Here is a 20,877-nt window from a genome sequence, read left to right on the forward strand (position 1 = left end):
AGAGTGATCCACCTCTCTTCACACATCCTTTCCTGATGGGATGAAAACCACCTCCTTCTTGTGCTTGTCTCTCACCTATTTCATCTATCACTTTTCTGGCTGCAGTAGTTCCCTTCTCTCTGCCATTTTCTCTCTTGCTGTGTTGCATCATATCAAAATCCTTTTGTCCTGTGAAGCCTAAATAAGACATAAATAGGGAAAGAAAGAGGCTTTGGAAAGGGAGTGAGGGAGAGGTAAAAAGGTTGTGGAACTGTAGCAAGTGCCTTAGTGAATTAAAAAGTTGCAAATGAGACTACAAATAAATCTTATGCATGACACACAGAAACTCAGGAAGGGCTTGGGGGCACTGCTGAACACTAGTTTAATCCATGGCTCCTCATCTGCCTTTCAACATCTGCCATGTTCACAGCAGTGTGTTTAATTAAAACAGACCTGTCATTAGGATTGAATCTCTTGACAAAAACATAATCTTAGAATGTGTAAATACATATATGTATATGTGTGTACCTGCATTTGGAAGTTTTAAAAATAAGATTATTATTGAGGACAGGGGTCATACAACTACAGCCCAAGGGTCAAATCCAGTCCTCCCCCCACTTTTTTTAATAGCCATTAAGCTAAAAATAGTTTTTATATTTTTAAGTGATTGAAAGAAAAATTTAAAAAGTAATATTTGTGGCACATGAAATCTAAATTTCAGGGTCTAAAAATAAAGTTTTATTGGAAGGGAGTCATACCACTCTCTCTGTATTATCTCTGGCTGCTTTCACTCTGCAACGGCAGAGTTGTGCAGTGTCAAGAGAGACTACGGCTCACTGAACGCAACATACCCACCATCTGGCCCATTACAGGAAGTTTGCAACCCTTGACTTAGGGAATTGCTTACTGAAAGAGAAAGTGCTTTTTCCTACATTGATCCTTATAGAAATAAGGTACTTCCAAAGGGCCAGGATGTCACTCTTCCCGTGCCTCCCCTAAGATTCCCTACTCTCTTTTCTCCGTTCTAATGCTGTTCCAGAATAAGTAGTCTATGGGTGTCTTAGTCTGACTTTCTTTTTTTTTTTTTAAGATTTTATTTATTTATTTGACAGAGATAGAAACAGCCAGCGAGAGAGGGAACACAAGCAGGGGGAGTGGGAGAAGAAGCAGGCTCTCAGCAGAGGAGCCTGATGTGGGGCTCGATCCCATAACACCGGGATCACGCCCTGAGCCGAAGGCAGACGCTTAACCGCTGTGCCACCCAGGCGCCCCAGTCTGACTTTATTTCTTAAAGATTCTTTTGACCCATAAACAATAGCACCCAGACTATCACCCTAGTGTTATTGTCTCTATTGGTTTAAAAAAAAATGGTTAATGAGTGAGTTAATAATAAATGAGCTTAAATGCCAAATATATTCTATTTTTCTTTGCATGTTTACACTTATATTTCTGGAGACTGACACATCACCAAACCAAAGGAAAACCCATCTTCTTCAGAAAAATACCCTAGGCAGGAATAAAATTAAGTCTTAATTATTCAGCTCATGTTTTAAATTTTCTTGAACCACTAAAGGCTTTTCTAGATACTAAGTAAAACATTATACTAAATGAAAATACATGACAGCGTTCACAAGGACCTTGAGATCGTCATGCTTAGCTTTGGAATAATGTTGATGCTCAGAGCAGGAGGCATTGCCAGGTAAATCAGCTACAATTTCAACCCATAAAGTTTTTGTAGCATTTCCACAACAGAAGATAAATAACTTGGGAAAAAAATATTACTTAGCCATGTGATTTTCATGTAGTTTACAAGTATAGGAAGAAGATTTCAGAAATCACAGAAATAATGGACACTTATAATGACAGTCTTTTTCAAAAGCCTAACTGAACACTTCACGAAAATTTGCTTAATGAGTTACACAGGAAATCTTATTAACTCAGCATGTAAGTTCAACTAAAAAATATATCTTAAGTCATATTTTTTTCTTTTTGAAATGGTAAATATTCAACACAACTATAGCATCAAATACTTTCTCAGCAGCCTTTATAAAGCTTTCTTTTCTATATTCACATTTATTGGATTTATGTAGATGAGACATTGTTTTTATAAACAATGGAAATTAAAGCATGACGTTGATACTGGAAAATGAAAGCCAAAGATCTTTTTTCTCTCAGTGCTTTTGTTTGTTTTCTAAAGTGATTGCTCCATGGCATCCATCCCTTAGAACATTTAGGTGAGTAAAATAGCAAACCTATTAAGCAATATCAAAATAATCAGAATTGTAAAAATCATGAGTGAAGCTGAAGTGGAAAGTTCAGATGCAGCGGCCTCAAAACACAACACTGCTACAAGCTGAGTCACCTGCTAACCATTAACCTTCCAATTAGAACTTTGGGAGTAACCTTTTGTGTCATTGGTACAATATTGTAAAGTAACCAGTAATTATATAATTTATAAAAGTCTCCATTCATATGACAAAGCTACTCAGAGGAGACAGGGAATACATGTAATGTAATATAACAGGCTGATTGTATAGATGGCTTGGCCACATCACCACTGTAACCATTTGCAGAATAGTAAGTAATGGTTCAGTTCAGTCTAAAGCTCATCACTTACTGAGTGCTTACATCTTACACTGCTAGTTCAGGTCTGTCTAAGACAACCAGTTGATGACATCAGATGTAATAGAAAAGTGACATCCTTAGACCCTTATTCAAAATCAGTGTGAAACAAGTTTGTGTTTCAATCCATCAAAAAGAAAATTGCTTTCAAAATGGGGCTGGTGCCTTGAATTAAGAGCAAATGGAAGTGGACAGAAAGGATGTTGCTGTAATTTGAGAGGCCCACTGATGGCCTCCTCACTCAATTGTTGACTCTGTACACAGGGGGTTTGGTGGAGATGAAGTCCTATTTTATGTAGAAAGTCACATCTAGCTTCCTTGTTACCATTAGTCCAACTACTCTCTTTGCAAATCTTTGAACTATGACACATGGATTACATGGATATTTTCTGATTTGGCACATGTTATAACTCCTGCATTTAAAAATACATATTTATCTCAAATTGATGTTATTTATGACTGTTCGAACAAACAGATGTCCACAATAATATAAAATAATTCTTAAAAACCAAATTGGGGAACAATTATTCCTTATCATTTTGCAAGCCACTATTTAAACCTACTTGCTTCATAAATTAAGTGTATCAAATATTAGCAAAATGTACAGAATTACAAGGTTTTGTTTTGTTTTGATTTTAGAGAGAGCATATCTAGGTGGGGCTGGGAGAGAGGCAGAGGGAGAGGGAGAGAGAGAATCTTAAGCAGGCTCCACACCCATGGCAGAGCCTGACATCATGACCTGAGTTGAAATCAAGAATCAGATGCTTAACAAACTGAGCCACCCAGATGCCCCTTCAATGTATTTTTTTAACTGGTTTTATGATTTAGGTATGGTAAGGCCAAGAGATCAATTGATGATTTCCGTGGAAAGCTGGTTTGTTGATCACAGTGGAGGGGCACCTAACACCACATGGAAAGGGAGGAGAAACCAGAGTCAGTCAGGAGGCAGAGGGAGAGGGATAAATTGTGAGTAGGGATCTTTTTGGTGGTTTCCACAGGAAGGTATGGGTGAGGCAGGGTGAACGGGCTTCAGATGAGCTAGTCTGAATAATTTCAGTGGGCTCTCAGATATAGGGGCTATTCCTAGTTGTCTGGTATCTGCCCCTGGGGTGCTTAGGGCAGGTGGATGAGAGTCTGATAAAGAAGACAGCTGAGGCATGGGCTCTGGATTGGTTGGTTTGCATTTGAAAAGCACCCTCACTGGCTTTTCTCTATCTCTGTCTAGGAATATTTTTATTAGGAATTAGCTAACCCTGGGAAACGCAGTCCCTTTAAGGGTCAGCAAGGCCCTGATGTCAAAGCATCAGTATACAGAAAATAAAAGATGTGGTTAAGACAAGTATTCACCCATCTTTACTGCAAAGTGTGAAATGCATTTTTTACTATGAAACATGGTTTTGATTCCTATTATTACTGATATGATTGAGACAGTTCAGTGCAAACTTCTTCATATTACCTTTCTCATCTGCCAACTCTTTTGTACTTTCCATCATTTTTATCCCATGTCTCCTGACTCAGAGGAAGATTCATCTCTACCCTAATTGTGAATATTGGTCTTCATCTTACTGCTTTAATGCCAATTCTAAAGCAATTTTTATGAATAATTCTCTCTTCGAGTACATTTCGAATGTTCTTATTTTTTCATCTCTATAGTCCCATCCTCTTATGTTTAGAAATTTATCTAAAATCTTTCTCTCTGTAGGACTGGCCCGCCAGGCAATCACCATAGAACTCTCTTTTCCTTCACTGTCAAAATACTGAAAATTAGTCTAAACCTGTGACCCCTGAGGCCTTGGTTTTACGCCTTAACCCCCTTTAGTCTGGTTTCTGCTCCACACAGATACCTCTTTCATTGTGACCAAATCCAGCAAAATTTTCTATCCCTCAAATCCCCTTCTTTGTCTACAAGATTGGAGGTTATTGCCCTCTTGCTTCAATTGTCCTTTCCTCCTTAATATTGTGGCATCAAATGATCTAGATTAAACTGCTAGGTCAATTCCAGTCTTTTCTCAGGTCTTCTCCAAAGCTCTCTACTTTCCTTACAGAGAGACTCTCCTTCTCAAGTCCAGAGTCACACTGCCAGCTACCCATTCTAGGCATTTGTCCCAGGATTTCTCCTCATGACCTTGAACTTAATCTGTCTCATTCTGGTGTCAGCACGCGCTCATCTCAATTTGCTCCTTCTTTGGTCTTTACTTCATATCAAAGTTATCACCTTCCCTGGCTCAACATGCTAGAAACATCTTTGCATCCTTTAATTCTTTCATTTGCCATGTTGTACCATTTGACGAATCTTGTCCGCTCTGCCTCAGTGAGCGTCTTCTCGTTTGCTTCTTGCTTTCCATACTCACAGTTGTCATCCCTGTACGAGCTGTTATTTACTGGCACAAGCTCTTAATTTGCCTCTATATCTTCAGGTCCTCACTTTTTAGTAATAGTCTATAAGGAACGTTTTAAATTCCTGGCATGCTCACAGCCTCACCATTTTGCAATTTGCCATTTTCAGTGCCTGCAGGGGTACTTTCATTCTATAACCCTTGCCCTAGCAAATAAGTCTTTATAAACAACAAATCAACCCTAATTATTAGTCTCATGATATCGGGAAGATTATCAATGAAAATGATAAAGCTAACAGTTGTAATGTTCTCCTAAGTCCTCCAGTCATTGAATAATTCATGTAACCTTTACTTCCTGCTCCCTCACATGCCTGCTTGTGACAGCAACTGATAAAACAGCAACAGCAGCCAGCCCCTGGATTTCCATGCTGACTTCAGTTCAGAAGAGAGCAGGCCTAGCCTCCATCCTTGCTTTTTAGTACTACGATAATGCATATTATCCCATTCTTACACTGACCAATGGATAAGTAGACAGAAGTCATTTTGAGTTAACTCCAAAGAAACTGGAACCATGAAGTGAAGAACTGAGTTGGAGTCTCTGCAGTTTGGGTTCTCACCAACAGAGCTCCTGTCAATGATACCCCTCTTCTGGTTGCAATTTAGATGTCAGAGCAGCAATGATAATGCAACAGTGATGGGAAGGAGGGGACGCTCAGAGCATCCTGCACAGTCTGCTGAGGACATAGCTGGCCCCTGACCTCCCCTTGATATAACTGGTGTCCTATTTTAACAAGGGCTCCTTAGTTATAAAAAATAAATTACTACTTAAGTGACCAGGTGGTTGGGATTCATAGTTTTTGTCTTTGGCAAATTTATACAGAAGAAAAGTCAACCCACATAGCCCAAAGAGAAGGGAATGAGGAATGTTCTGACATGGCCCTCATCTTTTGGCAGCTTAGAATGTAGTAATGGTTTATTTTATGTATCAGCTTGACTGGCCACAGGGTACGCACATTAAACATTATCTTTAGATGTGTGTGACAGAGTGTTTCTGGATGAGATAAGCATTTGAAACTGGACTCAGTAAAGTAGTATGCCTTCCCCACTGTGGATGGGCACCATCCAATCTATTAAGGATGTGAATAGAACAAAAGGTGGAAAAAAAGGAATTAGCCTGTTTTTGCTGCCTGTCTCCATGCTTGAGTTGGGATATCTCTCATTTTCTCCAGCACTGAGGGTTTAAACCATTGGCTCCCCTGGTTCTCAGGTCTTTGAAGTCAGACTGAATTACACCACCAGTCTTCCTGGGTCTCCAGCTTGCAGATGGCAGATAATGGGATTTCTCAGCTTCCATAACCATGGGAGCCAATTCATCTTAACAAATTTCCTTTATATAAATAAAATATATTTACACTGCATGTAATATAAATATATTAAAATAAAATTAAAATTTTATAAATCTTCTAGTGATTCTGTTTCTCTGGAGAAGCCTGTCTCATATAGATGTAGTTTGAGAAAGGACTATGTTTTTGAGTAGAGATCCCTCTAGGAGCCATATGGAGGGTCCTTGTTAACCCGTCTTCTACACTGCCCCCTGCTGAGCTTTCGGCTAATGTTCCTATTGCTCCTCGGCTGGTCTTTTCAGGAGCCCGCCCAACTTAACATAGCCACTTCACTCTGATATTCAAGGTCCTCCTTGCTGTTGAAATCCTTCTGATACCCTAGAGTCTTCTGGAAGCCCTTATATTAAACTCACAGAAGATATGATCACCCAGTTGATCCACCTTAGACTTCGTGTAGACCATTTTTATGGCCCTTTTCTTACTCTATAGGTGAAGGAAATAGAAACATACTGCCTATATGCATGTATGTATTGCATAATGATGAAAATCACACGCTCTGGAGTCAGACCACCTGGTTTCAAATACCACCACCACGAATACTTGTTGTGTGACCTTGGGAAAATTATTTTCAACATGAGAGTGATACTAATAACACCTATCTCACAAGATTGGGTGAAGACGAATCAAATTGATATATGTAAAGCATTGAAACATCACCCATTGACGTGTGCCTCAAGAACCTATCAGAGTCCTCCAGCACCTGGGAGATGTTTGCTTTCACTTCTCAGGTGTTCTCTCCCCAGCCCCCAGAATTGGGCCTTGGCCGTCATCAGGGTTCTGCACAGAAGATACATGACAAGGTCAGCTTCCAAGCAGGAGAGTGAGTCATCAAGGGAAGCAGCAAGATGGGGCAAAAAATCGGAGCACTGAAGGCAGGCAGAGGGTTCAAATCCACCTCTGCCGAGTTACTGCAGCTCTCAGAACCTCAGTGTTCTCACAGATAGAATAGGATTGTTGAAAAGATTTGAGAATGAGGCCCGGCCCTTATGGTGTAACTTCTAGGGCCCAGGGAGAGCCTTCTCCTCCTCAAAGTGCTCAATAAAGCAAGATATCCTTTTATCAGAAACTAAGATTAATTCCATGAGAACTTGGTCAAAAGTTCTCTTTTTTACCCAGGGAATGTAGAAATTGTGTTGTTCAGAAAGCAGGACACTCTGTGATATAGTCTCATTCTCCTTCTCTCTGAACAAGAAGGCTGTTTCTTGCTATCTACCTGAGAAGTCTCTTTGCCTCTCATGAAACTACTGTTTCATACCACATTTGCTTTCTACATATGTAGCCAAATTCTCATGTTAAGAATTTTTTAATTTAAAAAAATTCACGTCTACCTATTATCTTAGAGAAGCATCTAGCAACTCTGTTAATTCTAAGATATGCAGTATTACTTCTGGCATCTAAATAGCACTTTTGGAAACAGAGATTTTGGGGCATATTTTCATGATGCCTCATAACCCCTAACAGTGTGTTACTGTTGAGATGTTCTCTGAGAGTCAGTGGCTGCTTTTCTAAGATAAAATCTCTGTGACCTCCACATGACCTTTCATGTCTATAAGGCAGATACCATCCAAAAAGCTCAAAGCAAGCAAATATATATATATATACACACACATGGCTTCATAATCTAACACTGTCTGTGAGAAATTAGGCACAACTGGAGTGCCAGGAGTATGCTCTGACTTTTCACAACAATTACTTGAAATTCTGGAGCAGACACAACATGCTTTCAAAGCTCATCACTTTGCAGAATTTAAAAGGCCTGGAGTTAGATCTTGACACCGTCTATGGTACATGCTGAGTTCAGCTCTTTATTAGAGCCATGGGTATTGATTTTGATCTTTCCATATTTTTAATGTCATCTTGATTTGGATGCATGGGCTCTTGTGGGCTGAAATTGATTATGGCCAATGCTAAGAAAAATTATTAAGAAGGCAAAATTTATTTTTATTGGCCTTTCCCATCTTTTTATCAGCATCTTTTCTCCCATTCCAGCTGCTCACACACCAGATTTCTCAATGACTTCATGACGTTTAGGGCCCCCATTAATGCTGGACCATCCTCCCTGGAGAATACTTCGTGTTCCAGCCTTGTGAAATTTATCCGTTGAGTGTGGCATCTCTCAGCCTTTACTTAGTGACAACTAAGCACTGTGATTTATGCCATCCATTCTGATGGGTTAGTGAGTACCTGTCTTAATCAGCTCAGGCTGTTATAACAAGATACCGGGCTTGGTGGCATAAACAACAGACATTTATTTCTTATGGTTCTGGAGGCTAGGAAGTCCAAGGTCAAGGAACCCGTAGATCTGGTAATATGGTGAGGACACTTCCTAGTTTGTAAATGGTGGTCTTCTTGCTATATCTTCACATGGCAAAGAGCAGAGAGAGAGGGGAAGCAATTATCTCTATCTCTTTTTGTAAGGGCACTAATCCCATCACAAGGCCTCCACATTCATGACCTTATTACCTCCAAAAGGCCTCCCCTTCAAATACCATCACATTAGGGATTAACATGAATTTCAGGGCAACACAAAAGCTCAGTCCACTGCAGTATTACTATCTTAATGAGCTTTTTCTCTTTCTTCCTAGAATACTCTTCACTCTCTGCTCCTTTGAAAAATTAAACTCACCCAACTCAAATTAATTTCTCTGAATCTTTCTGAATTCTTCCTAGGAAAGTTACCCATTATTCTGTGCTCCCATAATACTTTGTATAGGTAGTCTGCTATTGCATATAAGATTTTATTTTATTATTTTATATTTAAAATTATTTTGGGGGTTTGCATGTCCTTCTTTTCCCTTTAAACACTGAAATTTTCAAAGACTGAAATGTCAGCTTTTTTGTTTTTATGTTTCCACTACCTAGCATAGAGTATGGCACTTAGTAATTGCTCAATAAATTCTTAAACTTATTGAAAAAAAATATATATAAAATAATGTGATTTGAAGTCCTCTTGGTTCTCCTAAGCTATCCAGTCTTTGAGAGGTTAAAGAGAAAACAATATGGTGTTGATCCACATTAAAGGATACTTTGAGCAGATCGTTTTCCTCAGAAATCAGTCTGAGGTCAACGGCTTGCTCAGAGTCATAGCCTTTTGTACCACACATACTTTATCATAAACATACATTATCGAAATGACAGAGCTCACAACCACAGATTCTTTTTTCCAACATTGTTTCTGTGATCAGAGTGATTCTGTACTGTTGCTCTCTTTTGGGCCAAAGAAAACTTAGCTATATAATGTTCCCATCCAAGGACTCGGTATCCCAACTTCCCTGTGAGTGAATAATAGATTCTTAAACAAGGCAAAAAGGATATATTTTATCATAAAATCTATTCGTTGCTGAGTCTCTTATCCTTTTGGAAAATGACACCAGTTATTCTGAAATCCAGCTGGCTAGGGGGAAAGGTGTTTGGGGGGTGCAGGCCTTTCTTCAGTGCCTCCTCCCAGGCACATCACATCAGCAGCCATCTACACATTCCACAGACTGAAATTACACTTCAAACACAGATGAGAAGACTCTATGGAAAATGAGATATTCTCATCATTCATACAGATGCGATTACCTCCCAGAGTAACAAAAAACAAAAGGATAATGGACCTCAATTCTTCATCATCAAAATTGCCTTATTCCATGTCTTAACATGATGAGAAGAGCACGATGAAAGATATTTGTAGTGGCACTTTACTGAATATTGTTTCCTGTTACTATAGAAAACTATGTTAAATAGCCATTTTTGTTATTTTTGTGGCCCAAAATATGTAATCACAAACATAAGATCTAGACTTTTGTGGGAAGCCAGACACATGTTAAGTTAGCCATTGAAAACATTGATCATCTTTGAATCATTTGCTTTGGCAGATGTATTTATATAGCTCCTAGATATTTCCAGAAACAAATATAACATGTTGAATTGTGTAATATTTGGGATTGTGGCTAAGAAAGACATAATATAGGTAAAGCAAAGGAGAAAAAAAAATCATCTGACTTTACCAACATACTCTAGTTGATCTCAACCCTACCTATTACTTCCTCTGCTTCTCTTATTTCTCTCCTCTTCCAGATGTCTTTCTTTAACTAATTACTTTGCATGCTCATTCAGTTAGCTTTATTATCTAATTCCATATGTTTATAATTTTTTGCCTGAAATACTTTTGCTTGAGTTTTTTACATCCCATTTACAAAATGTCTTTAATTAATTCCTCCAGCTATACTCTTAATCCTATCCTCTCCTAATTTATCCAAGACCCTGCCATCGATTATTGTCAGATAATAGCCATCTGTTTTTCTCCCCTGGCATATTCTGCTTTGCCCCAAATAGGAAGATGGCAGCCTGAGTGGTCAGATCACCCCACAACTCATTAGCCACGTACAGAATTTTGTACAAGTGAGCTTAATTCTCTGAACTGCAGTTTTCTCCTCAATTTCATCTATTTTGTTCACTACACCCCAGATAAGTGAAACACTGAGAGTTCCCAGGGAAGAAGCAGGGACTCAGGACTGGTGTCTGAAAAGTGTCTCACCACAGCCCTGATATACAACTCCAGGATGGGTGTGTGATGCTCAAGAGTAACCCCCAAAATGAGGCTTTACTCCAAGACAAAATGTCCGTTTCGTGCACCTATGTACTCCAGGCTATGCCTGCCCTACAGACGCACCAACTTGGGAGGAGAGAGAAAGCTGCCAGGTTGGAAGGTCCTTGAAGATGGACCTAGAGACCTCTCCGCAATGACCCGCTTGGGCCCACCTGAGCACAAAGTGGAGGTCGCACATGCTGGGAGAAAGAGGTACAAGGATAAATCCCCAACTAATAAGACATTTTCTCTTCCATGAGAATTTGAAATAGAAGTTACACTGAGTTATAAATAATATCAACGTAGTCTATCCCTCGATTCTCAGTTTCTTCAATGCTTTACTGGTGTCATATTATTCCACTTGCATCAGTTTACTGAAACTGCTGCTTCAGGGGTCAATGATTGCCAACACTTCAATGGGACCAATATCCCTCTCTCAGTCTCATTCTAGGTGGTCTCTTTACAGATGTTGCTCTCCCTGGAGCCTCCCCCGAAACTCCTCTCCCTAAAACATTTCTTTTCCCACTGCTACTTCTCCAAGTTCTCAGGAGTCTCTTCTCTTTCCTCCTTTTTGAACAGATTTTTTAACTCTGCAGTTTCTCAGTCCAGTACCGTTATCATCCATGTCCTGCCCCATACTCCTTTCTCACTCTTCACTTTCTCCCAGGTAATCCTATATACCATAGGCTTTAGTTGTCACCTTTACCATGGCTCTCAAAAATTGTAAAGCATTAAAATAACCCAAGAACATTTTTAGGAAACAGATTCCTGGACCCCATCCTCCAGAGAATCTGATCAAGTATTCCATGATAAGGCCCAGGAATCTTCATTTTTATAAACACCCCAAGATGAGTATCTCTGAAGCACAAGCTCTCAGATCACATCTTGAGAAATACTAAACTCTCCTGCTCATGGCTTCCAAGTCCAAATCACAGGTATCCTAATCTGCCTCTTGACTTCTAAATGGATATTTCCATCTGGCTACTTAATAGTTCCATGACTGTACTGCAACAGTATGAAAGAGAAATTTTATTTAATTCATCCCCCCATTTTATGTTTTTTATTTCCAATGTTAAGTCAAAATAGTATCGTCATCTCAATCTAGAAACGAGAGATTTGCTCTCTTCATCATCTAAGAAGTCATCCACCTTTTAATTTTATCTCCAAAGTATCCCTTAATTCTATCCTTTGCCTCTGCCTAATTTAAACATCCATGGTTCCTTCCTGGGCAATTAAAATTGCCTTTGTTTCCCTCACCTCCAGTCTTCTCTTCCACACTGCCAGCACTTTGTTTCCTAAAAGACAGAGCCAAGTATATCAGTACAATGCTAAAGCAAAAATCAAAGACAGAGACACAATAAGCCTTTGATGTTTTCTTGGCTTACAGAATTACTATTACCCTAGCATAGCATTCAAGAATTTACCCAGCCAGAATCTAACCTCAATTCTAAACCCCTTCTCTTCAGCCTTCCCACCAAACACAATGGCAAGCTCACAGCTCCCCTCACCCCTACCATGCTGCCATACTTCAGGCATTCTTCTCTGCCACCCAGAATGCTCTTTACCCCATCTCTATATGTTGAAATCCTTTCTAAACTTCAAATCACACTTCCCGCTGAAGTATGTCAAAGGCAATATTTTAAACTGGCCCCATAAGATTTCTCAAATTGTGAGGATGTTTTTATTTATTCACCAACCAAATATTTGTTGACCACCTAGGATATAACAGGTTCTGTGTTAGGCACTAATGATTCAACAATGAACAAGACAGATTGTGTGTGTGTGTGTGTGTGTGTGTGCGCGCACATGAGCACGCGTTTGGTTGTATGCAATGAGAAATAGGAAAGAAAGAGGAGAGTAAGGGTGTGTTTTGAAGGAAGAGGGAGGAGTCCTGTTTTGGAGGGCACTGTGAATTGGCTGGCTCACCATCAAACCCAATCAACACTTCTGAACTGCAGGTGCAGACAGAAGCTAATGAGCTAAAATCTGCATGCACTACATAGGGTAAGACTGGACTGTTATAATCGAAAGACCAAACAATAACCCAGTGACTTAAAGAAGATTCAAGTTTGTTTCTCACTTGTGTGATCATCCAGAGTGGTTAAATGGACTTTGCTCCACGAAGTCATCCAGGAACCCAGGATGTACCCCTACATCCTTTGGCATTGTCGTCTGCATAGTTGAAACTGAGTCAGATTCCAGCCAACAATGAAGAGAAAAAAATGTGGACAAGGTATGACCGTTGTCTTAAGGTATATGTTGTTTCCACTTATATTCTCTAGGCAAGAACACAGACACACAGCTACATATAACTACAGAGAAGACTGAAAAACATAGTCTAGCCATGTACTCAAGAAGAAGGAAATTGATTATTTTAGTCAACAACAGCATTTTTCATAAAACATTTCCTACAGTCCCTTGTAGTGAGATTTCAGATTATCATCTTAGTCTGGTACTGATTTATTTCAGGAAAAGAGCTTTCCATGTTGCTCATATAGAGTATGGCAAAGGCAACTGGTTCTGGAACAGGCAACTATAGAAGTGATTTCCTATTTCCACAGGTGGTTTCCTCCTTTGGAATATTCCTAGCAAAGGCTAAGATATCATTCTGAACCCAACAGTCATGATGACATGTTTCTGATTGTATCATGAAGTTTCTGATCATGGGAGAGGCAATAACTCCCCTGGCCCAATTCTGTCACATGGATTTGGAAATGCTCCCTGGGATCTCAACATAGGGATTTTCTTCAGCCCATTCAGTGGTTCTCTAAGTCACACGATACCACATAATAACTCCTTGTCTGCTCAGATAGAATGGATTCTATTTTTGGCAAGTGAACTCCAAGCAAAACACTCTTTTCCTTTTTAATTTTAGCTTTATTGAGGTATAACTGGAATATAAAATTGTAAGATGCTTGAAGTGTGTATTGTGGTGATCTGATATACATTCACACTGTGAAAAGTTCCCCATCTAGTTAATTAATGCATCTATCACTATATATTAGTATAATGTGTGTGTGTGAGAGAGAGAACATTCAAGTTCTACTCTCTTAGCAAATTTCAATTATCCAATATGGTGTTACAACTCTAGTCACTATGTGTTTACGCTAGATCTTCAGACCTTATTCATCTTATAGCTGAAAGTTTGTACCTTTTTATCAATTTCTCCCTATTTCTCCACCCCCAGCCCCTGGAAACCACATTTCTACTCTCTGTTTCCATGAGTTTGACCTTTTTTTTTAAGATTCCAAATATAATAAGTGATACCATGCAGTATTTGTCTTTCTCTGTCTGGTTTATTTCACGAGCAATAAACTTTCTATGTTTCCAAAAGCCTGAAATCTCCTTGGACATCTCTGGCTTACATTTTCATGATGCACATATAATTTACATTGAGTTTCAAAGAACATTTACTAAGAGATATGACAGTCTATGGATCCCCAAAGAGTATAGGAAAGAGTATTCATTTTTCTAATATTTCTAAGATTCTACTTGCGAACATCAATACTGAACTGCAGTTTATTTTGTAGACCCCCAGGAAGATCTGTTATGTCAGGGGCAGGAAGGAAAGATCCAGGGTGCCTAGTGAGTGGAGCCACACCAGAGCTCCATGGCAACTTTCTTTAAAATGTATTTAAATTTAAATAAAAATGTCATTATTTTTTTAGAGAGTTTATTCATTTATTTGACAGAGAGACAGAGAGAGAGAGAGAGCACCAGACAGGGGTGGCAAGCAGAGGGAGAAGGAGAAGCAGGCTCCCCACAGAGCAGGGAGCCTGATGTGGGGTTCAATCCCAGGACCCCGGGATCATGACCTGAGCTGAAGGCAGACACTTAACTGAATGAACCACCCAGATGCCCCCAAAATGTCATTATTACAGAAGGTGAAGAATTTAGGAGAAAATAGACTGATGTGTGCACTTTACTTTGAAACCCATCAAGAAAATAAAATGGAATGAGGAATGGATAGAAGAACAGATAAATGGATAGATATGATAAAGCAAGTATAGTAAATGTTAACAGGGTAGAAACCAAGAATCCATGTTAACAGGGTATGTATACGGATGCACAATGTGAAATTATTTCAGGTTTGCTGTATGCTTGATACTTTTCATAATAAAATGTTGGAAAAAATATTGCTCATTAAAAGTAATATGCTTCTTTAAAAAAAGTAATATGCTTCTTGCAAATATACAAAGAGTAGTAATAAATCTTGAGAAAAAGTAATTTTTTCTTTGATTTATCTACTGCTAATTTAGGATGTATTCATTCATATTTTTCCTTTTTTGATCACAAATGCAAAACATACATAAATATAAGGATTTAATATCAAATGGGATGATACTGTATTGTATTTTGTAAACTGTTTTTTCACTTTATAAATGCATCATGGATAGCTTCCCAAGTCAATGTGTATAGATCTATATCTATCCTCTTTAAAAGATGCATAGTATTCAGAATATGAATGATCTAATCTGTTTAATTATCCAGTTATTGACAATAATTGAGCCTGTCTCTAGTTCTTGGTTGTCAAAACCCATGCAATAAATTTCTTATACATGTGTCTTTTTTTTTTAATAAAGATTTTATTTATTTATTTGACAGAGAGAGAGACAGCGAGAGAGGAAACACAAGCAGGGGGAGTGGGAGAGGGAGAAGCAGGCTTCCCGCTGAGCAGGGAGCCCGATGTGGGGCTTGATCCCAGAACGGCTGGATCATGACCTGAGCTGAAGGCAGACGCTTAACGATTGAGCCACCCAGGCGCCCCTATACATGTGTCTTTAAATAATGGTATTTTTATATCTAGTAAAAAGTAGTTAGAAGTGGAACTGCTGTTCAGATGGGCATATATATTTTTAATTTTAATTAGTTCTGTCAGATAACTTTCTAAGAAGGTTGTATATAGTCCAACCAAGAGTGAATAAGAATTTCTCTTTTCCCAGTCTCACCAGCACTAGAGATTATCGCTTCTGGGCATCCCGATGGTGATCATGGGACGTTTTAGGATTTTTCCCAGAAGAAACAAGACTGAAGAATAAAGGTAACTCCAGAATGACTTACTAGGACCACATAGTTTATTAAAGCCAGAACAGGTAAAGGAACTGTGGATTTCTAATTTGCAACGTTTACTTCCTTTGTTTGAACACAGCCTGAAGACACTAAGTAAAAGCACTTATGCTGATAGTTTTCATTTTTAATCAAAATAAAAATTTTGTTATCTTTCAGCCAAATTTAGTTCTTTTAGTCTCTCAGCTTTCTGATGTTTCAGCTCTATGACCCCAGTGGTAGGCAGTATGGTCATATACATAGCATAAAATATAAGGGTACCTCAGTGTTCCATCAAGTGTAAAGGGGTGGAAGTCTGACATGCCCTCCTCTCTGCTTCCAGAAAGGGGAGCCAAAGTGATGATATTAAATATGGAGAATGGTCATTAAATGCACCATCTGCATGGACTAGAGCTTCCAAGCTCACTTTACAAATGTAGGCAAATCTCTCCACTTACCTGTTTCCATTTTCCTTACATATAAAATGAAACTTCCACATACAAGGAAGCTTATTGTAGTTTTGAAACAAATTTTAGCCAAGCCTTTAGATAGTTAAACTTTATTTAAAAAAATAATCTATCCTATGGGGTGTGTGGGTAGCTCAGTCAGTTAAGCATCTGGCTTCAGCTCCTGTCATGATCCTAGGATCCTGGGATCAAACCCTGCATCAGGCTCAGCAGGGAAGCTGTTTCTCCCTCTCCCTCTGCCGTCCCCCCTCCCCACTGCTCACTCTCTCTCGAATAAATAAATAAAAATAATAAATAATAATTTGAAATAATAATTTGAAATAATTTCTGTTACATAGCATGCCTTAATCTGGTTCTGGAATATTTGAGTAATTATGTTGCATTACCCTGCATTATTTATTTTGACAGTATTTTTTTTCCATAGGGTGGAAGCAGCTAGTCAAATATTTCATAGCAAATGGTTAGGCAATTTAAGACATGTACTCTTCCCCCATAAAGTGGTACACAACCATTTCCGACTCATGGATTAAACTACTGAAAAATGTTATTTTTATAGAACTCCTTATGGTAAAGCATAAAGGGATCTATACTAACCTCCTTTCTTCTCTATATTGGCCAGAAGGTTTTTTTTAAATGTGACCTGGCCAGTATATTTTCCCAATGTCAGAGAAGCATAGAACCAATAGTAATGGCAAAAAATAATGACAGGTCCTAAAATTTAATAATAATGCTACTAATCAAAAGGCAAACCAGTTGTTGAAGACTTTGAATGAATTAAAGTGGAGCAAATAATTCAAATTTTTCAGGTAACTAAACACAGTTAGTATTAATTGTGGCTGTTCTAAGACTTAGAAAGAAAAAAAAAGATTCACTTTTCTTTAGGCCATATCTTCAAGTTCTCAGGAACCCCAAAGTCTAGGGAGTACTCAGATCTTTCCAAATATTCTAAGTCAAGAATTCTGCAAAGAAAGGACAGCAATTTAACCAGAACCAACACCCCCCTAGGGAATGGATCTTTTTATTTAATCACTAACAAAGCTGAAAACTTATGCTAATATGGTATTAACTGAGTGCATTTTTGGGCCAGTGATCTTCAAGATCATGGTCATTTACTATGTCACTGATTCCCATGAAGGTAGACTGGGGCTGCCAATAGCTTGGAATTATTTCTTACCCTTCCTTCAACAAGCACACACACGGGCGCACACATATTCTGGGAAAGCCCTGGGATAGCCAGTCTAGGTCAGCTGTTTGTTTTATTGTTTTTAAATTTTAATTCCAGTATAATTAATACAGTGTTATATTAATCTCAGGTGTATAATATAGTGATTCAAAATTCTATACATTATTACTCTGTTTATCTGCTCTTTCAAGTCTTAGGAGAATATATTCACTTTCCTTGGGTTACCTCTTCAACGTTTTAAGTGTAACATCAAGATATTAGATTATGAGAAAGAAAGCAAGACAACTACTTGTCCTGCTTTTGGACTATAGTTAAGGAGAAGCAGTCCTCTTAGGATTTCCTTAGTTAAATCTAGCTCTTGCATTCCTAACTGAGGGTGATTTGGCAATACCCAGAGTCATATCTTGTTATCACAAATGAAGAGTAGGCCTACCATTGGCATCTAGTGGGTGGAAGCCGAGGATGCTGCTAACCATTCCATAACGCAGAGGACACGTTGTCTCAACAAAGAATTGTCCAGTCTGTCAATATGTCAAGAGTGTAGAGGTTGAAAAAAGCTGATTTACCCACAAGAGCTAGAATGTCACTGATAGGTTTAGGGCCAATAACATACCTAACTTTATCATCAGCATTCTCCCTTCCTCCTTCTCTCCCTCCCTCCGTCCCTTCCTCCTTTCCTCCCTCCCTCCTTTGCTCCAAATACAAGAGACAGACTACTCAGTTACCAACTGGAATGATTCAAATACCGCAATCACAGCTAACTCCTCTTCAGAAATATGACTAGTTGGCCATTTTTAAAATGTCTTAGTATTCCCATTTCTTGTGAGTTGAATGACTAAGGTAAGTGAATAATTTCAGCTTAAAAATTCACTATGGGTCATATTTGAGCTGGCCATGTTAATATAGTATTATGCAACTCAATATGATCAACTTAAGTGTCCTCAGTTTAAAGTTATTTCAGGAAAAAAAATCAAGGAAAATGTTCAAGCTAACCATGAAAATGGATTTTAGTTTCTTTGTACACATGTAAAAAATACAGTTACTTATGTTTTTTGAATATGAAGAATCACATAGGAAAATTTTTTATCTGGTTTGACATCTGTGGCCTGTATCATCTGAATCCTGCAGGTTTGGTCTTTGATATACTAAAGGAAAGTAGAAAAATATTTTACCATCTCAAAAAAGCCTGGCTTTTGAGCCAGTTGCCTTACTGTAAAAATTCTACCTTGGATGTCAGAAGTTGAAAAGTAATTATTTCTTCCTTTTTACAGTCTTCCTTATTTTTTTTTGAAAGATTTTATTTATTTATTTGACAGAGAGAGACACAGCCAGCAAGAGAGGGAACACAAGCAGGGGGAGTGGGAGAGTAAGATGCAGGCTCCCAGTGGAGCAGGTAGCCCAAAGCGGGGCTCGATCCCAAGACCCTGGGATCAGGCCCTGGGCTGAAGGCAGACGCTTAACTAATTGAGCCACCCAGGTGCCCCCCTTTTTACAGTCTTAAATTGTATTCCTGCTATTACAGTCTTAAACCACTCCCACAACCATTCAGTACCAGCTACATAATTTTTGGTACCAAGTACAAAATGAAAATATAGGGTTCCTTGTTTAAAACTTATTAAGAATTTCAAGATGATGACAAAAGAGCATCAAACCAAGTAGGGAACCCTTCTAAGTCAGGAATCTCAGCAGTTGCATGCTACCCGGCTATGAAGCCAGTTCTGCTTCCACCCCATCCCAATAGGTTCTGGTGAGGTCAAGTACATAGAAATGCCATTTCCAGCTATTACCTGGCAGGGTCTCCTCACTCAGTTAAACAGGTTCTGCACTGTACAACGAAAGGCATTCATGTTAGAGGCTGGGGGAACTGCATTCTCTGGAATTGTGTGGCATACCACTGCATTTTCTCTCATGCCAGCCCCAAACACCAGTTACACAAACTATACCCTTCTCAATTCTAGCAAAGAAAATCATAATACATAACTACTACCTTTGTCATCCCCCCCAAAATGAGGAAAGATTCCTTTGATCTTTAAATTCAGCGACTCTTCAGTCTTTCCCCTTGTGATTAGTCACTACAGAGGGTGTTTTGCATTTATTAAACTGTAGCTCAAAGACTATAAGAAAATTCCTTGTATTTTTCTCATAAACAGAAATATAGTACATGTTTTCCCCAAAGGTATGAAACATTAATTTTATAGGATTTCCATGACACGATCACCCATTTATAGACTGTAGTTCTGTCATGATTTACATATTACTTGAGGAAGCACTAGGGTCTATGTGAGATTTCCCATGTAGGTCAGAGGGAGTGCCCCATGAACACTGAGTCAGCACAGAATTAGAGAAATAGTAGAGCTGAAAGTGAGCTAAGAAATGATCTTTTCCCACCCTCTCCTTAGATAGATAAGGAACTGAAAACTGGGCTTGCCAGAGGTCCTATAGGTAGATATTGGAAGAGTAAAGACTAGATCCCAGATCCCAGGGATTTTGATTTCCAATATAATCAGAATATAATATATATGCTTAAATCAGACCCATCCTGAGAGAAACATGATAAATGACTCTGTCAACAAGAGAAAAATCAATGTCTTGTGAATAATGGTAACTGTGACTCAGATTTGACGGATGATGTGTTAGCAGTTACCCTCGTCAGATCCTGTGAACTCATGCTATCACTACGGCACCACTGCTGGGAATGGATGCTGTTCATCATTGCAGCATATTAGCACCTTTGTTAAGATTCCTTATGTGTTGTCACTGTAAACCCTCTATCTTCAGGTGTTTATAACAAGCTCATAAGCATTCTGTTCATATTCAGACATCTGAAGCATTAAAAACTCTTAGCAATAAAAAGAATCCAGAAATATTTGCTAATAGTTCAAAACCATCTTGGGCACTGACAACATTTTATCAAACAAGAAAGAGCATGTTTACTGGACTTAAATTATTTTGCATTATATTTAAATCTGAAAATCATCACTAAATCCTGAAAGAAACATTTTATTCTTTCTGCATACACAACTATTATTGCCCTCTGAAGCGATTTCACTTTGTCATTGTCTTTCTTTGTCACTTGGAGTGACTATTCCTCTCTCCCGTGGTAACAGAGGAGGACAATTCTTATCACCAGAACCAGGCTGTGTGAGTTCTAAATGTAAGGAGACAAAGCTTCCTTAGAAGTCATGGCTGCCCACCGCCTCAATAATACAGAGCTAATGGTTTTCCTGCCAGTTCACTGCTTCCTGATATTCTTTGCCCCAAATGGACT

General features: G+C 38.7%; 1 pseudogene; it reads right to left on the reverse strand.

Annotated features, from left to right (window-relative positions):
• The window catches only part of LOC113248401 (endonuclease III-like protein 1), a 49,223-nt pseudogene that overhangs the window by 347 nt on the left and 27,999 nt on the right, over positions 1 to 20,877 (reverse strand).

The sequence above is a fragment of the Ursus arctos genome, unplaced genomic scaffold (assembly GCF_023065955.2).
Source record: "Ursus arctos isolate Adak ecotype North America unplaced genomic scaffold, UrsArc2.0 scaffold_1, whole genome shotgun sequence".
NCBI lineage: Eukaryota > Metazoa > Chordata > Mammalia > Carnivora > Ursidae > Ursus > Ursus arctos.